Source organism: Microcebus murinus, chromosome 29 (assembly GCF_040939455.1).
Source record: "Microcebus murinus isolate Inina chromosome 29, M.murinus_Inina_mat1.0, whole genome shotgun sequence".
NCBI lineage: Eukaryota > Metazoa > Chordata > Mammalia > Primates > Cheirogaleidae > Microcebus > Microcebus murinus.
The window spans coordinates 4,707,226-4,722,426 of NC_134132.1; positions in this window are offsets into that span (position 1 = coordinate 4,707,226).

Here is a 15,201-nt window from a genome sequence, read left to right on the forward strand (position 1 = left end):
GAGGATCCGGGATTCAAAACTCTGATTCTCTAATGCCATTTTTTGCAATATTTCTCATAATTGTTTCCCATCTTTTGTCCTTGCTTTACTTAGTAGATGCTTCATATTATTGCCAAACTGTTTTCTGAGGGATTAGTTGACTTGGAATTTAAATCCCTTTAATGCAGACTACTTATCCATATTGCTTTCTGGATAAAGTCTAATCTCCTTAGCATGTCATGTCAGGCTCTCCATGATCTGGCCTGTTTGGCCTCATCTCTCCCACTGAACTGCTCACTTCCTTTATTGTAGATTCTTCTGATCTCCATGCCTTTACCACTCTATCTCTTCCTTCATTGTCCACTGGCAGATGTGTCATGATTTCATCCTCTCCTTTATATTCCATTGTTTGTGAGCTTCTTTCAGGGAGGGCTGTCACTTGTTTCTGCAGCCCAATGCCCAACACAATGACTTTCACATAAAAGATGTTTAAGAAGAGGCTGTTGATTTAACGTATGAGTATGCCCCAGTGATTTCCCTCTGTCTTAAATGTATACTTTTTGAACAATTCAACTTTTATTTACATTCTGACCTTTTAAGATATTTTGGTTATGTATATTCCTGTCTAATTTCTGTCCTAATGCATACAAATTTTTGTAGCCTAGATTTTTCACTTAATCTCATATCACAAAGATATATCAATATTATTTACACTTTTCATAATTACGTTTAGGCAGATACATAATGTTACCTCTAGTTAATACCCTTGATTATTTCCTTTACAAGGCAATTGCAGTGTTAACTGCAATTAAGGGTAACATTGCAATGAACACTAGGGCACAAATATTTTTTAAAAAATTATTCTTACAAATATCTGACTTAGTACCCTAAGCAATAGGATCAGTGGATCAAAACACTATTACATAGTCTTACAGAAGGAGTCAGCAAACTATAGGCTGTGGGACACACTCCCTGTTTTTATTTTGTAGCACAACCAGACTCATTCATTTATATATTGTCTATGGCTGCTTTCAAAGGGAAAAAAAAATAGTTAAGCCTATAAAGCTAAAAATATTTGCTATTTGCCTCTTCACAGAAAAATTTGCCGACCCTGCTGAGACACATATTTCTCAACTTATTTTTGTAAGGCAGTTTTCACTACCAAAAAAAAAAAGTGTTGACCGGTTTTACAACACTTTCATCAGTGTTGGGAATTCTGATGGTAGTAGAACATTTATGAATTGTCTTTTCTCCACGGTAGACTCACAACTTTGTACTGGGAGGGAAATTGAGAGATCTAGACTCTAGGTAGAGAGATGGGTACCACGGGGGCTGGCGGTTAGAAAATTGCCCTGCAGCCTGGTTATATATGCATCCAAAGAAAGTCTGTTACTTTTGGAGTCACCATTAGCACTTCAGCAACTGCCAGGTGCTTCCTACCTCTAGCTAATGAGTTTTATGGAGATCACACCCTCAGCTAGTTTGCAATGCCAACAAACCCAAGAGAGTATAAAGAGCTCTAATCCGTCAGATTCGTTACATTATCTGCTTTAGCATGCTGAATCGTTGCAGATGTTTTGCTTTCCACGAGCACAGTTTAATATACACACAAGTGCCTTAAAGCAAAATGTAGGTTATCACATGAAGGTATGCTGGCTTGCTTCAGCTCAGCACTATGCTGAGGTTGCATGCCAAGTACAAAGGGGCTATCACATTTCATCATTTCAGTGCTGCAAAATCAAGTAACACCGGCATATTATAGGACAGATTATCTTGTAATACAATGTGACCCAATTTGCTAAATAAAAATGGAATGAAAACAGCATCTTGTAGCAACACCTAAAATATCTTCTGAGTCATTATCTTTTTAATGAAAAGCAACACTGGACAATTTCAACGCAAATTGTAGTTTAGCATCTCATTAACTGAATAATGGCTTATACACACCATGCATTTCTAAGCACCTGAAGTGTTGTAAAAATGTACGCTGAAATGAGTCAACAGTCCATTCTTCTAACCATCCTCAGATAGCAATTAAGATCTTTCTGTCCTTCATTATTTCACAATGATAATTTGCTTATCTTCTTCAGAGGTTAAGTATACCGGAAGAAGATTTCCAAGCAGCCTATTTACTACATTTGTAGGTATTTAAATAATTTGTCCCACTGTGGATTGTATGGATATGTGATTCTGATTTGCCATTTGACTGGTACATTTCTTTCTTAGGCAATGTAGTGAGTCTAACAATAAAAGAGGAGGGCGGGCATGTGGCTCATGCCTGTAATCCTAGCACTCTGGGAGGCCGAGGCGGGAGGATCACTTGAGCTCAAGAGTTCGAGACCAGCCTGAGCAAGAGTGAGACCCCTGTCTCTTAAAAAAAAATAAAAGGGGAGCTGACTTTATGTAACAAAGGCTTCCTAGAACATAAATCACTACTGGGCATCTCCAGTAAAACAAATCTTGCAACTTTTTCATTGAGGCCTACAGAGACCAATATGTCTCTCTTTTTTAGTTCATTTAAAAGCATCTCCCTCCATAAGTGATGTTTTCCTTTCAGCAATCAAGTAATTAGTAGGCTGATTCCACTTCTTTTGCACAAACTTTGCCTTGTGTTCACCAGCCTGCTTCTTTCACCCTGATAAGCCTGGGCTATTGGGCTGGAATGGCTGTTCCATACCAGGCTGGAATATCTGCAGGCGCTTTCTTCCTGATTCACACTGAGCCAGCAATCAATCCCATCTGTTCATTATCATTAGGAATTCACAATGTACTCAGAGCTATTCTTCAAGTAAGGTCGTAAACTTTCAAGGCAGCTTGATAGATAAATAGATATAGAGATATGCATATCTGTATCCATCTATATCAATACCTATTGCCACATACAGTTTTTTATACCCTCCAATTCTCACACAGATTTCGAATACTAAGAATACCCAGGCATCTGGAAATAATTATTTGTGGATCACCTCATTTGTATATGCTGGTAGCCTTGATGAAAAAAAAAGAAAACGGTTTTCTATCAACTTCATCATTCTCCATAAAATAGTATCTCTAGACTAATTGTTTGTTGTTCCATATTTACAATATTAGTAAAAGGGAACAAGCTGTTTTTCAAAACACTTATGGATCTGGGCCAGGTTATCAGTCAGGTGTTAACAGTCCTTGGTTTTTGCTTCAAGCAACTATTCATTGATTTAGACAGCATTCTTGTATTTGATAAGTTGTTGAAGTCAAAAAATAATATTTCTTAAATTCCCCATGGTCCAGTTTGTTGGGGTATCAATATTAAAATACAGGAGTATATGAATTAGCTAGTGTGCCACATGCTTTTTTCAAATAAATACAAGATAATACTAAAGAAACAAACTCTATAAAACAGTCCCTCTGCTTTACAATATAATTTAAAATAAACTCCCCTTAATATTTACCTTAAAGTATGAACTAAGCTGAGTTGTTATGAATACTTACAAGCACTGATGCATTATGTTTGGTATAGAAGTGTTTTAATCAAATACTTTGCTTTTTACAATGAACTCTGCCTACTTTCACAGGCTAGTACACGCTTCAAGTACATACAATTATTTAATCTCTAATATATCTCAAAGAATATCTAATACTCGATAATCTTAAATCCACCTCCAAAGTGTCTAAAACTAAATAAGTTTTGCTCAAAATGCTAAACTTGTTTCCTTAAAGGAGTTGATAATATTTTATTGAAAATATCATGGCTTATTTTAATTTTTCAATATTTTACTAAAACTGCAAAAGTTAGCTATATTGATTATTACAGCATAACATGTTCCAAGTTTTAAAAAATAATTTAAATGAACTGCATAAACTCCCTGAAATTATGAACACTGAAGTATAGGAAAATCCAAAAAGTATCTATATAAATTATGTTTTCTACTACTTATTAAGACACTCCTAGAATAAGCATCCGCTTTAATATAGCATATTTGGAATACATTGTTTTGTGTTAAACATGGGAATTTACTAACCAAATTTCCCCTAGTTGTTGCTCATATGTGGCTGTCAAATATGTCTCAGTAAAAAGAGAACCAAATGCAACAACTCTTGAAATAAGATCTGGGAATTTTAAAAGTCAGCCTTTTGTATAATCACTAAAGCATAATAATTGGGACTCTTTAAAGTCAACTTACCTAAATGAAAAAAAATTATAAAAGCATGAACAGAAAATTTAAATTGTATAATAAGATTCCTAAAGTCTCCATTCATAATTTAGTACCAGAGGACAAGGCATATTTGTGGTATATTTTCTTTGATATATTATATCCCTGCCCATTACATAATTTCTGTAACTTTTTTTTTCATATTATCTTTTAGATAGTTTAAAATATTAAGTTGAAAAAAATGTGATTTGAAAGTACAGTGGGACCTGTGGAAAAATGTCAGTTAGGGGCAGTTGGTGCTGCACATTTGTTTTAAAATTCCATTAGGGAGGATGGCATAGAGGGCATAGAGCAGACAAAAACAAGAGTGAATAATCGAGGAGGCCTGGCAGGAAGCTGTAGGCTGTGTCTAGACACCTAAAGATAGAAGGAAAACAGTGTGAGTTGACATTCTCCCATTTATTTCCAAGATCTAATGGAGAGGAAGACAACACATTTTAGATTATTTTTCTTTACAGCTTGTGACATTTTGGTTAACTATATTTATTAAAAAATTCTTACCTCTTAGTTTTGACTCAAGTTGTTATCCCGTCTCCAAATTTTGAGTGATATGTGACTCATCTAAATCCTTCTTTTAAGACCCAGTTAGTCACTACATTTTATGATTTTTTTTCTTTCAAGATATCTCTCAGCCAAGTTTTTTCACTTTATTTTTATGGTCAACACCTTAATCCACAATTTCATTACCACACACAGAGATGAATCAGGGCGTCCTATGTGTTCTCTCTAATTCCAGTCTCCATCTGATCCGTTGTATATACAAGTGACAGATAAACCTTGCTTAAATCCTTTTCTTTAAAATAAACCCCAACTATGTTGTTATCTACTATTCACAATGAATTTTAAGATTATATCCTATAAAGTTTCTCTTCATCAAAACAACCATATAGCATGTGATTTCTCAAATATAATTTTAGCTTAAGTTATATCAGCTGCTACGTATGGGTTTTGAAATCTGCTGGGCTTTGTTTGGATTTGGTATTTGAGTTGAGCTTTTAAGACTGAAAACGTAGTACCATTACTAAAAAATGATAGGATTTTTTTTCAAGTTATCCTTTTCTTTATAGATACAGCAGTTGCACTGATTGTTCCCATAGCTATGATCTAGCTTTCGATTAAGCATTAATAACCTATTGTTTAACTATTTCTCATCCAATACATTTTAAGATGTAGGCATATTTTAGTTGATATTGAAAGGAACCAGATTAGAGATTATGAAGTTGTTACAAATAGATCTAAAGGGATCTTTCCCCCCTGATTATCCAAATGTTAAATTCTCATTCTATTTTTATACGTGATTTTATATTATTATAAGACAGTACCTGTTCCTTAGGCCCTGAAATAGAGGAAGTCTGGATGCGTAAGACAATCTTCCTCACAGTCCTTCCAAGGAATTGACCTTGATGGTGCCTTGATTTTGAACTTCTAACCTTTAGAACTGTTAGAAATGAATTTCTGTTATTTTAGGCCACTCAGTTTGTGGTGCTTTGTTACAGTAACCCTAGGAAATGAAAACAATATTTAAGTGTGTTAAGTACTAATATATCTATCTGTCTGTCAATCATCTATCTGCCTACCTATTCATCCCACATCATCATCTGCCAATATATTCAGTTTTCACCCATCCATCCATCTAGTCATCCTCATAAAGTACACAAATCTTTAAGCCTGCCAAGTTCCAAGATTGTCAGGGAGCTCTTAATTTTTCAAATCCTCAGTTTTCTCATCTGGAACATGAATAGATTTTAGGATAAAGTAAAATAAAACTTAGAATTGTGCCAGAAACATTTGTAATGGATAAATAATTTTATACGCACACACTGACATATATACGCACACATAAATACACACACACAATGGTTTTGTAGTAGTAACTGTTAGTTATCTGCCTATATGCATATTCTCTTTACTCATTAGCAATATCTATCTGGCTAACTATGTATTTATCTATGTGTGTCCTTATATACATACAAATATTTAAGTGGTTTGTAGCAGAAATTGCTGGTTGTCCCTCCATGTCCATCCTTCTTCTAGAGCTTCACTTAAGTATATGAAAATATGGAATAAAAATTATTTTTCTATCTGCTCAAACCCACACATGGTGACCGTAGAACTATGTCTGGCTATTGGAATATATTTAGATTTGTCACGTTAACTTCCAGTCCGTGTGTATAAAAGGAAACAGTGCACCCTTCTTTGTCAATTTGGATCCTGTTTGCTGGCATGGGAATGTGATCAAATCGCTGGAGCTGAAGTAATCATCTTGACTACCAGGTAGAAATGGTGTGATGGGAACTGCATTCTGTCCTGAGAATGGGAGAGCAAAAGACAGAAGGAAGGTTGGTTAATTATATTTTCTGGAGTAGTTAACTAATTTTAACAGATCTCTGTGTACTGATATCTTGAGAATATTTAAATCTAAATATAAAATATTTCATATAAACCACGAAACATACAAATGTGTTGAATACAGGAACATTCTATAAGTGTGGTCATATTTAACTATTAAGTCCTTCATATCTGTAATTAGGTCCCCGATGAATGTGAAACCTTCAAACTAGCCCCAAACTTCAGGTCCTCAAACATTTTGTAGGAGAGAGAGAGAAACTTTCTGATTTAGACTGCATTCGCACCAATCTCTATAATTTCTAACATAAACTTTCCACGTGCCTATAAAAGTGAACAATATGTATAAGCACAGTGAACTTCAAGAACCTTCTATACATTTATCTGGTTAGTGAACAAACAAACTCTCTGCACTAGGAACTAGCACTGGCTCTTCAGCTGGCTGACTAGGGCAAGCTTTCGGGGATCCTGGAACTAGATATTTATGGGCTTTGATTTGCTATGCATTGCCCTGCATATTATACTTTTTTAGTCCCTGCTTGTGAATCACTGGCAGCAGTTTCTATCTTTGACTCCTGCTTTGAATGATTTTCTCTTTCTGAAATTTTGGGACTGTTTCTTCTAAGTGCATAGACATAATTTTGGCTTTTTTCTGTTGTTTTCCCATTACTCTGTGCTCATTTTCTTCTCTCTCTTTCTCTCTGAGTTTGTGTGTGTGTATGTGTGTACCAAGCTTTATATAGGTTACAAGAAATCCAATTTCTCCAAGAATTTTTTTTATAATCTATTCTCAATTTTATATCTCCTCTTAACTCATTGCTGTAATCAGGCATCATTTTTTGAGGGCTGTGGGAGAAATGTTATTAGGAGAGGAAGCATAAATCAGCTTACTACTGGGACTGGTATCTTTTTTCCCAAGAAGATACTTTCCATATATTGCGCTGTGGATGCCTGATCACATTCAGCACTGGACCATACACACCAGAGAATACAGGATCAGATGGGCATTTGCTCTTGTAGGGGAGGGAAGACAGTTCCTCTACCATTCTAAGTTCAATAGCTGGGTTTATAAAGTATACTGACAACAGGCAGTTTGAGAAAAGGTATACAAATCTATTAAATTCTTAATAGTATTTTCACAGGAGCATCACAAGAGAAAAAAAGTGAGTGCCCAAAGAAGTGGTGAGATTTGGGAGCTTATATACCATCTTGATACGGGAAAGAGCTGGAACGTAGGCCACTTAGGGGACAGCAGATGATTTTGAGGAAAAACAAATGGGCCCTTAGGAGAATGGATGGGAGACATGACAGTTTGTGACAAGGGTTGTCTGGGTGTGGTGTTGACTTGTAGTCTTCTCAGCTGTGATAAGAGTCATCCATCCCTCTCTGGCTGATGAAACTCCTGGGGAGGGGATTGATGGCAACTGAGTTCCTTTTGAGAACTCTGTCTTTAGGCAGATAAGAGAAGTTCAGAGAAAACCTCTCCAGGTATTTGCTGTTTTTCAAGTGTCTTCAGCTAAAAAAACCCCAATATTCCAAAGCATATTTTGGGGTGGCGTATTCTGGTATCCAACAGCATTAATTGCCCAATAGCCAAATAGCCAGCACAGCATAGACTGTGTATAATATGGGAACTGGGAGAAGGGTGAAAAGCCTAGAAAACTTGCCCATGAATAGCATTGTCCAAAGACAGAAGATTGGGAACTTCAAACTGGAGCACTCCAACAGTGCTGAACACACAGTGACAAGAAACAGAAATGCCAACTAGCCTCTGATTACACTGAAACCATTTAAACTGGTTAGGGTAGTTACTCAGAGCTCAGGACCTAAGGTCAACCTGATGGGATTTGAATCCCTGTTTTACCACTTAGCTAGCTGTAAGACTTGGAGGAAATAACTTCTCTCATTTATTGCATATAATAATTGCATTTGCATAATAGGTTTCAGTTAGGTACAAATAAGTTAATTCGTGTAAAGTACTTATCAAGGTGCTTGATTTATCATAAATGGCCCACAAGCATTACCACTGCTAATTACTATTCTATACCCTGCATGCTTTACAGAAACTTTCTTAAGCCTACTATCTTTACATCTTCTTTCAGTGGCAGTTTTTTATCAATTGAGAATAAAGAGAAAATGGTAGAACTTACATCAAAAAAATTAGGATAGAGGAAGGGAAAAGAAGAAGGGAAAATAAAGGTTCAGGAAAAGAGAACATGTCTTATGACTACAAAGTAATAAAACTGACAATTTTCTTCCACAGTAAATTCTAAAGGCAAATTCTTTTTTTAAAAAAGAGCAAATTCCTAAGAGGAACTTTATTCCAAAAGTGCTCTGAGCCAAGACAGTGAAATGGAATAAATTGTGTCCCCCCCTACGGGGACTCTTTGAAGTAGAACACTCATTTTGGTTCTGTATCCTATAAAATGTACCAAAAAAACTCCACTTGCTATTTTATTAGACAACCTATGTAATCATTAAAGTTGCATTAGAATAATTTTTAAATAAAAGACTCATGCTCTCTCTCTCTCTCTCTCTCTCTCTCTCTCTCTCTCTCTCTCTCACACGCACACACACACACACACACACACACACACACACACACACACACACTCTTCTGTAGTAATTGTGGACACCCTTATTATAAGGCAGAGTTCAGAATTTAGATGCAAGCACCTTTGACGTTATGGATCAGAACCCAACGGCACCGTGAGCTTTTCATTTTAGCCACGTTCACACAACAGCTTTAATACTTCAGGTCAGTTCAACAAACGTTGATTGAGTTTCTATTCCATGCAGGTATTGCAGTAGGTATGAAGGGAGATTACACACACAAAAATCAATTTTGATATAGTCCCTCTACGATCTAGTGAGTGAATCAGGCGCATAAACAACTAAAACAGTGCTGCGGAGGGCTTCTTCTGAGGGAAATGGGCAATGTGTGACAAGACAGTGCAGGGGATGGGGACAATAATCATGTCAGTGAAGAAGGATTTGACGGTTCCTGCAGGAAGTGTAACTTGAGCTATGCTTTGAAGAAGGGACACAGCTTTGGTGAGTGGAACGAGTGAGGGATGGCTCTGAAGCTGAGGGTTTTAAAGAAAGAAACATGTTTCCCTCGAAGCCTTTGTACCTTAACAATCTTAACTCTGTCTTTGACACCTTCTGGTGCTAATCCCAGATTTCCTATTGCCCTATGTGAAAAGAAAATCAAAATCTCAGGGCCACCCTCTCCACCCACAACTTCTCATAAAAGAGAAGGTAAAGGCCTCAGGCACCTGTAAAGAACGGGCTCCATGGATCATTCATTAAGGAAGTCCCTTGCTGACCTCCCATGACAGGCACGTTGTAACTGCGTCTAGCACCTAAAACTAAAGTCTGTTCCTTGGATTCCATGCTAATAACGAATAACAAATGTATCGTTACAGGGAACAGAACAGAGACAAGACAGAGTCAGACATTCTTCCACCCACCCAGGGACATATACATAATTAATGCTTCCCTCACTCTGTTTTTTGCTCTTCACACATTTGCCTTGTTTTACGTAAAATGTAGATTTTCCTAGATCTCACCAGAATGTAACCATTGTCTCTCTGCTGCCCCCTCTCTGCGTTTTTTCTTTCCGTATGCCTATTAAATGTTGAAAACTTCCAGGTTCCCATTCAGAAAGCAATCAACCCCAGCTCTGACTGTGGTTCATAGTTTTTTCTGGGGCACATCCTCAACATTGGCTTCATAAACCCCCATTAATTGGGACTTTTGCCTCAGTCACTTATTTGAGTCACACCTATCACAAGACATCTCCATAACACATTCCGCCATTCCCACCTTGTTTGTCAGCAAGTGGTTAGTAATATTTTCAAATGATTGAGTTGACCGAGAAGAGGGGGTCAGAGACCATTTTGAGAGACGGACTTTCAGTTCTGAAGAAACTCTGGACCTGATGTGAACAAAAATGCCAATAGAAGATGGACACGCTTGAAGCTCTGACTCGAGGGGGTAGGGGGGCAAGGGAAATATAGGTAACCTTAACATTTGTACCCCCATAATATGCTGGAAATAAATTTAAAAAAGGAAAAAAACCAGAGTAAACAAAAAAATAAATAAAAATAAAAGAAGATGCTGGTAGGAGTAGTCTTCTGAGATCGGAGAGCTATAGATTTGTGTACAACCACACATTTTCTGCATGAGCCGCCAAATTCCTTTGAACAGTCTACTTCAGAACCTGAATGCTGGACTTCGAGGGACTCTTGAGGTCAAGGAGAGAGACTGCTAAGCAATTCATACCCTGAAGCTCTGCCAAGGCAGTGCTGAGCTTAGAACCAGCTCTGCTCAGTACGTATGCTGTTCTTAGCTCGCCATGGTTCATTCTAATTAAAGGTAATGAATCTCTTGTTTTAAATGGCAGGAACTTTTGTTTATTTTTGCTTTAGGGAAAAAAATACAGAGAAGAACCCATGTGGACTGAGGATATGGAGCATGGAGGAGATAAGACCACTTCTTTCCTCCAGGAATGACTAGAAAAAGCATAAAAGATCAAATTGAAGAGTTTGTTAAAAAAATGAAGACTAAAAGCTCAACCAGTCAGGGAGCAATTTATCATTTGAATGAGCCTAATGAGAAAAGTAGTACAGTGAATGATGTGACAGTATTAAGCCACAAAATAGTGAATGATTAATGAGTGGCAAATTGAGAAAAAAAATAGGGATAACAGTTTCATTACGGTTCAAAAGAGAATTTGACAAACTCATCCAAGAAAGTAACCAACTTTTTTTCCTCTGTCCTAGTTGAACAATCTAAAATAAGAACAATCATTCTGTTTTCAAAAAATTCTACAAGCATAAAGCAGTTAAATTTTTATATCATTTCAATAATTAAGGACTGCAAATAGATTTATATGATTTGGGCTTTTAATAATCTAAATTTTTTGAAAATTATGTTGCAATTATTTAAGGTGAATTGAAAGTAGGACAAACATGGTAAGTATATTGATAAATATTAATATTATGAAATAAAATACATTTTATTTATTGTAAATGGAAACAGTGAATACACTGTTACACTGAATATAGTTAGAAAATTTTAGATTATATGTTTTATAGAATTAATTTGTATTGTCTGACCGCTAATTCATAACGTTTTTAAACTCTCATTCCTTCTTACTTCTTTTAAACAGAAAATTATATATGATATTTTTTATTGACTTAGATCATAATGGTAGAATATCATGGAAAAGCTATTGGCCTTAGGATAGCTGTTCATGAATTCAAATCCTCAGCACTGTTTCTTTCTAACTACGTAAACTTGGTAAAATTTCTTAAGTTTTGTTAAGTTTCCTGAATCTCAGTGTCCTCTTATTCAAATTTGAACTAACACATTCTCACAGAATTATTGTGCAGAATTATTGAGATGACATCTGGGACATAAACAAACAAAACAAAACCTAGTACCTGTCACAGAATATACTTCCACAGTGTTAATTTCCTCACACTATCCCATTACATAGTCTCAACAAAAAGTTAAAAATCCAACCTTGCTCAAGATCCAACTAAAATAAATAAGAATGACAGAAGTCAGGTAAATTGGTTTCCAATGACTTCAAAGGCAAAGTGTTTTGAACAGTTCTGGGATGCAAATGCTGGAGATCAGATTTGAATGGAGTTGGCCTAGCATAAATACAATGAATGTGCTTTTCCTTAAGGATGATAACATTTAGTACAAATTAATGAAAAAAATAAGTGTTGCGTGCTAGTCAGTCATGTGCTACATATGCCTAATCCGGATTAATCTTTAAATAGGGAACAATGTAAACAGCAAATTCACATTTTGAGTTCTGACTTGTAACATGTAGTATAACAATAATAATTTGTTCACTTCAGTAAAACTAAATGCCTTTCGAAATGTCTTAATGTAAATAGGTTGACTAAAAATTGGTCACTTGGGAAAGGCATGTGAAATTTGATGACTTGGAAAAGTCTTAAGAATGGCTTAATTTACATGCATAATATATACAATGATAATAAAAATATGACATATATTGGTTCATTAATAATGCTTTTATTTCTGAAAATACTAACAAGTTTGTCTTTAGAGTCAATATGCAACCCACAATGGGGGAAATAAATTTCTATGACTGTGGAACTTCTTCGAAGTGGAAGCTCTAAACTAATTTTTTTTTTTTATTTTTTGGTTAAGGATACTTAATTTAAGGAGACTTTCACAGAAAAATAGAAGTTATTTTAACACATGAAATGGCCATTTTGAGTCAAGGCCTAAAACTAACGATGAAAACTCTCAGTATTTTAAAAATAACGAGGAGGTCTGGGAAGGAGAAATGGGATAAGTGATGGGTGAGCGATGGTGGCTGGGGCTCCATGACAGGGTGACAAATGGCAAAGGATGGATGTGACTGAATGACCTTGGGCCCAGGTCACCTGACTCCTGGCCTATTTTCCATCTAATCAACGCAGAAAAAGAACGTATATAAGTATGTATTTTGGATAGAAAAATCTTTCTGGATTCTACTACATACTCTTTGGGGAGAAAATATTATCAGTATTAGTTATTCGTCTGGGTTGTAATGGAGTGAGGCATTTGAGCTGAGCTGGAAAGTTTTTCCTTAGATATAAATGGCTTCAGACGGCCATTCTGTTCTCTGGGTTTAATTCTGCAGCGTTTGGTTCTCTCGTGATGCCAAGCTGTCAGGATTCATCCCGTGGTCAGTACACCTGCCACAGTAATCACTTCTCGTCTTCCCAGGGGAAACAGGATGGGATACTTACAGTGAAAACAACATGAATCTTGGACTTGGACAGACCAGGGCTGTACCCTGGATCTCTCATGATAGGCAGTTTACCCAAACTAAGGCTCACTCTTTTCACCTGTCCAATGAGGATATTACAACCCATCTGTTTTGTGAATTAAGTGAACAACAACTATACAATATGTAACAGGATTCCTGGTACATATAAAGCACTCAATGCATCCCTTCCACATTCTCCTATGCTGCTGAAAGCACACTTTTGTTGTTGTTGTTGTTATTGTTGGAGAGCCCTAAAGTAGCTCGTTACGATGTTGCCTGAAATAATGGTAAATTGGCTGTGGTTGAATGACTCAGAGGCTCACCAATGGGTTTATATTTGTCTATTTTGGCTGCCTCCCTCTAAGTTTTTGGCTATATTGCAAAAAAATATTGGGGTTCTTTGAACAAGTGAACTGTCACCACAGTATCACAAAATCTTAGCATTCCATATTCTTTATGTTTCTGTGTTAGACAAAAAGCCCATGTGCTAAATTGATAACCTGAATTTTCCTACCCACATGTGCTATAAGTAAATCAGTGGAAAAGTAAAATGTATCAATTAAGTTATTCATCATGTAGGCTACAAATTTTCCCAGATTGTTTCTATTTTTTAAGATTTTTCCTAAAACACATTTTATTAATAATCCAATTAAGCTGGTTTCATTTATATTTTACTAAACATGCTTCAGACATGGGACCAATTTAGTATTTCTAATTTATTTTTTTATAAATTATGAAAAAAAGTTCCATATTATACCATTGTTATACTGAGCTCTATGTTTCTAATAAATTTAAGAAATTCTCAAAAATAGAATTCCCACAGAAAGGAATTCTAAGAAAACTAATTGTGAAGAATGAGATCTCATTTGGGGGGCTTAATTATCATCTGTCACTTTAAATGATAATCCTGTATTTGTAGGTATTATAAAATACTTACATTACATCAGTTTATAGGGATACACAAACAATGAAAATAAGGAAGCTTAAATTCTATCTCTTAAGATATGGCTATCTCTTATTCTTTTTGTTTGTTTGTTTGTTTTAAGGCAATAAATACTTTCTCCTCCTGATAATGAAAACATGATCTTGTTAGCATAACCTTTACTTACATTTCATTGTTTTATTATGATTTTGCTTATATCTGCTCAATAATAGAAAAATATTCTATGGCTTAATTGACATTAAATTCTTTAAAATATTATGGCAAGAAAACATATAGAAATCACAGTATAAAGATATAAGATATATGAAATAAAAAATGGAAAAGTTATCAACTAAAGCAGAAAGACATTTTACTTGATTTTGTTTGTACCTAGATTTTGTGTTTTTTCATAATGATCTGCTCGTGTGAGTGACTCTATGGAAATGTGAGTGATTAATTCTTTCACATGTGCCATGTTTATTGAGATTGCATAAAAACATAGTTTTTTCTTTAAGAAATTTCTTCTTTCCTAGAAATATATGAAAATAAATAAAATTGGAAAAATATCAATGGATGCATTTTCCAACAACAGTTTTCACTGTCATATAGATGTGAAACCAAGGCTGTTAATGAGATTATTTTAATAACATGACTGATAGTGTTTTCCAAAAATAGCCACAATATTTCCCATTTCACATTCTTCTCTTGCAACATGATTTTTAACATTTCTTCCATCAGGAGGTAAGATTTAAATTCCATGTCCTTGAATCTGGATGTGATTTTGTCTATAGTAGAAGCGAGGCTATGTGATTTCCTAGTCTATGTCTTCTGATTGATTTTTTGAATGCTTGCTCTTGGAACCCTGCCACCATGCTGTGAGAAGGCACAAACAGCTAGCTAATGGACAGGCCTACACAGAGAAGAACCAAGACCTCCTGGACCACACCCCTAGCCGAGTCCCT